The sequence below is a fragment of the Heterocephalus glaber genome, unplaced genomic scaffold (assembly GCF_053883595.1).
Source record: "Heterocephalus glaber isolate CG9 unplaced genomic scaffold, H.glaber_assembly_v1.0 deba00001593, whole genome shotgun sequence".
In the NCBI taxonomy this organism is placed as follows: domain Eukaryota; kingdom Metazoa; phylum Chordata; class Mammalia; order Rodentia; family Bathyergidae; genus Heterocephalus; species Heterocephalus glaber.
The window spans coordinates 3,577,467-3,583,949 of NW_028258368.1; the positions used below are offsets into that span (position 1 = coordinate 3,577,467).

Sequence of the window (6,483 nt, forward strand, 5' to 3'; positions counted from 1 at the left end):
TGCTGCTGCTGTTTCCCCATCCCGTACTGACAGACACAGGAAAAATGCTCAGCTATAGACTGCTGTTAAATTATATACCATTGAAAATAGCCTGCTTTTCAATGTTTGAAAATCATATTTATATAGTAAATGGGGAGTAAGGAGGTTATCCAGAATTTCATTCTCTATCAAATGCAATTAGCTTTTATTTAAGAATTTCGGTTGCCTATTTAAATTCTTAGTATTTCTATTTCTTATTGCTCTATTAGGTTTGAAAAGTTATTTAATTAACCAATTTCATAAATATTTGAGGATAGTTTATACATAGTTTTATTACCTTTTAATTGATATTTAAATACAAAAAAGTTTCTACACTGACTAAATCCATTTGAATCAGAAAGGGGAAATATAAAAGCAAATCTTTCAATTACAACAGAATTCTCAGTAGTATAGCAAGGATAAAATGATCAGAGGAACTTGTTACTCAGGCAGAGGTCTGAGAAAGTTAATACAAGAGAGTTACAGGAACCTTTTCTGAGGATGTAGGTCAGTTAAAATTTTTAGTCTTTGTCCTTGACCTTTACTAGTTTAGATTGGATACTCTGAACATTTGAGACATGTTGCAAGTGGGAATAGTCCAAAATGCACTTAATAACTGCACACAAATGTATTCTCAGTAATTCATTTTGCTCAATTTTTTAAAAACTCTAGCATAATCTCATGCATGAACCTATTGTCACTAGAAAATGGCTTAGTGTGAAGCAGGAATCGCCTTTATGAAGTCTGTAATATATTCCTGAGAAGTTCTGGGAAAATCAGAAAAAAAAAAAGATTTTTCACTTATCCTATACTAATTTTACAGTCCTAACTCTTCAAAAGTGCAGTTGTTTTTGCTTAGTTTCTCCATTTTGTGGGTTTAAGTTAACTATACATTTATTGGAAATTTAAAAAAAAAGCAAGTGCAACCTAAAATAGAGCATGAGACTGTAATAGAAAATTTAGAGAATACACTGAGCAAATATGAAGGCTCACCTGTATGGCATTTTTGCTAAAGTTTGTTTCTACATAATCTGATAAATAATTATATTATTAGTTAAGAAAGGTAAAAAGGGCTCATAGTACAATTATCCTCACTTTTACTATTATTATAGACAAAGTTTATAAAAATAAAAAAAATTAAAACATTATTTCTGAAAAATATAATATAAAGTACATTGAAATATTATTTATTTACTTTTCTAAAAATAAAAGGTACAAGTCTTCAATCACTACATGTATTTTTAAATATATATTTTGTATTATGAAAGGGTACCTAATGTCAATACATCCTAATTTCAAAACTGCATATAACTTCATAAAGAGCTATTCTGGCTACATTTATGAGTGGAGCAGAGAACTCTGGCTTTGTGTCAACTGCCCAACCCATTCCATCGCGGGGCTGGATGCAAGCTGAGACTTCCTTTCATTGTTTCGTGTTTAGCCACCGAGATTTTCTACCAATAAATTTTCACTTTTGCAGATGGTCAAAACTCTAAAGGAAATGTGTTTTCTGTCAACTTATGACCAAGGAGTTTTTCTTTCTTTTGTTCAAAGGTGGTTGATAGCACTGGCAGTTATCTGTAGATGTAATTTGCTTGGTAAGGATTCATACTTTTCCTTGGCATAGATCCATATAAGAGAGTGTTTATGTCTATGTGATGTTCAAGTCCTGTGACTTGTCAGGCCATAACAGGAAGTTGATTTTTATCTTTACAAAAATGTTAGGTCTGCTTTTCTACTGTGCATTATCTCACAAATTAGGGCTCCAGTCCTCATAAAATACACATAGAGGTTTGTTTTTACCTCAGATATTCATAGGACTTCCTGTATTCATTCATGTCTCTGCCCAGAAGTCATCTCCTCAAGAGGAGGCATTCACTAACCACCTTGTCTAATATGTTTCCACATAACTACTCTTTCTTGCCTGACCCTACTTTATTGCTTTCTTCAGAGAAGTTATCACTCCCTGACATTATACTATCTATGTGTCTTAGTCTTTTCCAGTTACTATAGCAAAATACCATACACTATGCGGATTTCCAACAATAAAAATTTATTTCTTACAGCCTAGAGGCTGAAAAGTCAAAGCTCAAGTCCCTGGCAGACTCAGTGTCTGTTTAGGGCAGGCTTCCTGAAAGACAGACATTTTATCCCTCTGTGTATAGGAAGAGTTGCTCTCAGCTACCTTTAGAAGGGCACTAATTCTATTTATGACCTATGGCTTTCCTCCTAATACCATCACCTAGGTGAGGATTTCAACATGTGAATTTTCAGAAGACATAAATATTCAGACTACCGGAGCTCTCCGTAGCTGCTGGCAACTGCAGCCCCATATTCTCTCACTTTGGTTCTCTCCCATATGAGAACCCTGGCAGTATACTACCCACGGTCCTGGATGTACTGTCCTCCACCCTTCTAAAATGTCCAATAAAGTACAGAGGGTCTTCCTGAAACCCGCTGAGGAAAATTCAGGCAATGCCTCACATTGATTCAGAATGAGATTACATTAATATTAGAAAACTGTATTCAAGGAAGCAAGGAGGAGAAAGATTCTCAAGAAAGCATTAATAAGGCATCATATATAAAGAGTGATGCTGAATTTAAAAAGATATTTGGTCCCATCAAAGATTTGAGAGTTTGCCTTACTCAAATTCCTGACCATTTGGGCTCTGGAAAAGGTTTTGACTATGTTAGCAGTTTGGTGAGTGGTACATGCAGAGACAGAGTTTGTGGTGAAGGAAGGGAAAACAAACAGAATTTTGGTAAGAAAAGCAAAAACCATTAAGAAGATGGATCACACAAAGAAGAGAAAAACTGAGAGTGCTTTTAACACAGTCACTAATGGGGAAGCAAATGTCACCACTTCTGAACCCCTTAGCAGTATTTTGCCAACATCAGATATACTACAACATAACATTCTCCCAAGCCACAGCAAAACCAGAGAAGAAAAGAGAACCAATATAAAACACTGTTCCCAAGAGAAGCAGCAGAAAGGTGCATTGAACTCAAATGTAATTTTTGACCAAAGTCATTCCTTTAATAAAAGTTATACTGAAGATATTTTCCCAGTGACACCACCAGAACTGGAAGAAACCATCTGAGATGAAAAAATAAGACTTAAACAGGTGCTGAGAGAGAGAAAGAAGCAGCTCTTGAAGAAATGCGTAAGAAGATGCAACAAAAATAATAAAATGTCTTACACTTAAAGACTTCAATGCAATAACTTTTTAAAATAGCCGTTTTTTATTAATAAAGTAGTTGTCCCATGTCTACCAGGGATATATGACCCACAGTGGATATCTGAAACTGAAGATAGTGCTGAACCCTGCAGTTCCTTGACAGCCACTCCAATAACTGAGACAGCTACTTAAATACCAGTGTGGATACCACGGACAAAAGTGTGATTTATGTTTTGAGCAGAATGGTATAAGATTTCATTGCACTACTCAGAATGACATCCAACTTAAACTGAGGAATTATTTCTTCCTAGAGTTTTCCATTTAGTATTTTGGACACCACTGAAATAAAAACTAAAGAAGGACTACTGTAAATTAATTATGGATGTATTCTGAAAGTGTTTTTGAATATGAAACTTGATTTTTCATCAATTGATTATAAAATTTTATTTAAGGAACATAGAAAAGCTTGATTGACGTTAACATATGACTAATATACATGGGGTACCTGAACCACTGTCTTTAGATACCTTTTTTGGAAGAAAAAATTCTTTATTTTTCTATTGTCTTAACTGAAGTTTGGGTGCTTGTACAGGGTTTTTTTTATTGTATCTTTAGCTAAATTTCTCATGTGTTGCTCTAACAGTAGTTATTATATACTGTTGAAATTCTGCAATTCAAGAAAGGAAGTGAGTTGTAAACGTAACTTTATCATTGAGTTTGTATATGTACTCTTGATCTCCTTACCCATAAAATGCTACTTTCTATTCCCCATTGTTGATATCTTTTAAATTTCACAAAAGAAAATATATTAGAGCAGCATTATGCAAATGTTGAGATATTTCTCAAGTGTGAAGGATACTTATTTTATAACTCTACAAAGTTATTTTGTAAATCTAAAACAGTATTTAGAATTCAGGCTATTTGAGTGTTTATTGTTGGTTTAAAGTGATGTATTATTAGGCAGCAATTCATTCTCTTTCTCCATTTCCTTTTTTTGTATATGTGCATATGTTAAATAGCGTGAAAAGTAGATCTGAACACATCTAATACTTTTTAACCCGTATACTTTTCTTAATAGAGCGATACATTTTTCTATCTAGCTGATCTTTGATTTGGGAGAGATTGTGCGAGTAGTGTGGGCATAGGGATTAAGAAGGGGAGAATATTAAAATGATTAACAGGTCATAGAAATAAGACATTTAAGAAAAACTGTACAATAGTAATAAAAGAAAATAGTATAAAATTCTGGACAGGAATAAAACACATCCATCAACTAGATTCTTTTCTTTTTAGTAGCAGCTTTATTGACATATTCACATACTATAAAATCCATCCTTGTAAAGTGGTTTTATTCAAAGGTGTGCCACTATTAATACTTTAGAATACTTTTAGCATCCTCAAAGTCATGCCCATTAGCAATTGCCTCATTCCCCATTCCCCCATCTAAGCAATACACTGTTTCAGAAGAATTATTTATTGTGGACATTTTTTATACATGAAACTATACATTTACTTTTGTAACTTTTTTCACTTAATATTTTCAAGATTTGTTCACATTGTAGCATGTATAGGTACTTCATTATTTATCACCAAATAATATCCCATTGTACTAATGTAGTGATTCCTCAGTATCTGTGGAGGATTTGGTTACAGAAACTCCAGGATATCAAAATCTATGGATTTCAAGTCCCTTATATGAAATGGCATAATATTTGCATATGTTACATCCTCCTGTATAATTTAAATGACATATAGATTACTTATAATACCTAATACAATGTAAATTCTATATAGATAATTACAGTCTTGTATAAAGAATAATGACAAGGAAAGAGCAGATATATTCCATGCAGATGTAACTTTTTTCCGAATTTTTGATGCAGTGTTGTTTGTGTTACAGATAAAGTGAGCTATTTGCACCACACTTAATTGTTCATCTCTTACAGGCATTTGGGCTACTTAAAATATTTCTTTGAATGTTAATCTACAAGTTTTAGTGTGAACATGTCTTCAGTTCTCTTGGGTATATACTTAGTCATTTAATTGTTGAGTCACACAATAACTCTTATGTTTAACACTTTGAGGCACTGCTAAATTATTCTAGTCAGGTTTTGCTCCCACAACTTCACTGAAGCACATCTTGTCAAAGTCACCACTGATTTCCACATTATTCTGTCCCTAGATTAGTTATCAAGCTTCATAGTTTATCACTAAAACATGATTTCCCAAATCATCACTTCCTTTCATAAATGTATAAAGTATCACAGAAGGAATGTATATTATAGAAAATTAGAAAATATAGCAAGCTAAAATATTAAACATTAAAATACACTCAAAAATTAAAATATCGCACTTCCATCATTGAATGCTTATCACTTACGACTTTAATGTATTTTTCTGATCTTTAAATGTGCTCCCTCCATCTTTATATATCTGTACATAGATATACATATGTGTGTGTGTGTTACCAGAGTAAGGTTCTTATTTATACTGTTTTGTGTCCCACTTTTAAAGTCAACAGTCTTCAGCTCTTCCTCTGAATAAGGTTTCATCTTTTCTAATATTGATGCCAAATTCACCAGCTTGACCCCAGAATATGGTTTATAGCTGTTTTCTCCACAACACTGTCAAATCTAGGCCTATGCATTTTAACTGGTTGTTATACCCTATAGTTTTGTCAATTTAATACATTTTATAAAATGCATTGATTTTTGCTTGTTTGTTTTTACAAAGATCAGCCAGTTGTTCTCACTCTTTTTTTTTAGGACTCATACTAACGGTGCTAGCTTTTATTAGAGCATTACAATTAAGACATTAAATTATAAATCAGTGTGGTATAGTTAGAAATTAAATTACAAAATTATACAAATACTTTCAAGTGATGTGCCAACAAAGTTAAAGTTTTTACCATTAATTAGGATTCAGGTTTCGGATTAGGCAAAAAGCTTAGTTGATTCTGTGATGTGTGTAAAGGTTGAAAGGACACAGCAAGAGGAAGATGTCAAGATAAATTATTTCACAGAAAATTTCTTTTTTTTTGTTTCAAAAGGTCTTTTTTGATGTACTTTTGCCTCCAGAAGATTATACTTATATATACTTCATTAAAAAACATTCAGACTATATCAGTAAGCTTTGCTTTTTTTTAAAATCAGAATTCAGTTTCATGTAGATGGGAACTACTGTGATTTGGACAAGATTTCACCGTATCCCCCAAAGTTCTTAGGTTGGAAGTTTGGTCTCGGGTGTGACAGTACTGAAGTGGAAGAACATTTAAGAGGTGGGGTTT

At 32.9% G+C, this 6,483-nt stretch overlaps 1 pseudogene; it reads left to right on the forward strand.

Moving 5' to 3' along the window:
• Positions 1 to 2,438: 2,438 nt before the first annotated feature.
• On the forward strand, positions 2,439 to 3,205 carry LOC101716084 (ligand-dependent nuclear receptor-interacting factor 1 pseudogene; annotated as a pseudogene).
• Positions 3,206 to 6,483: the final 3,278 nt, after the last annotated feature.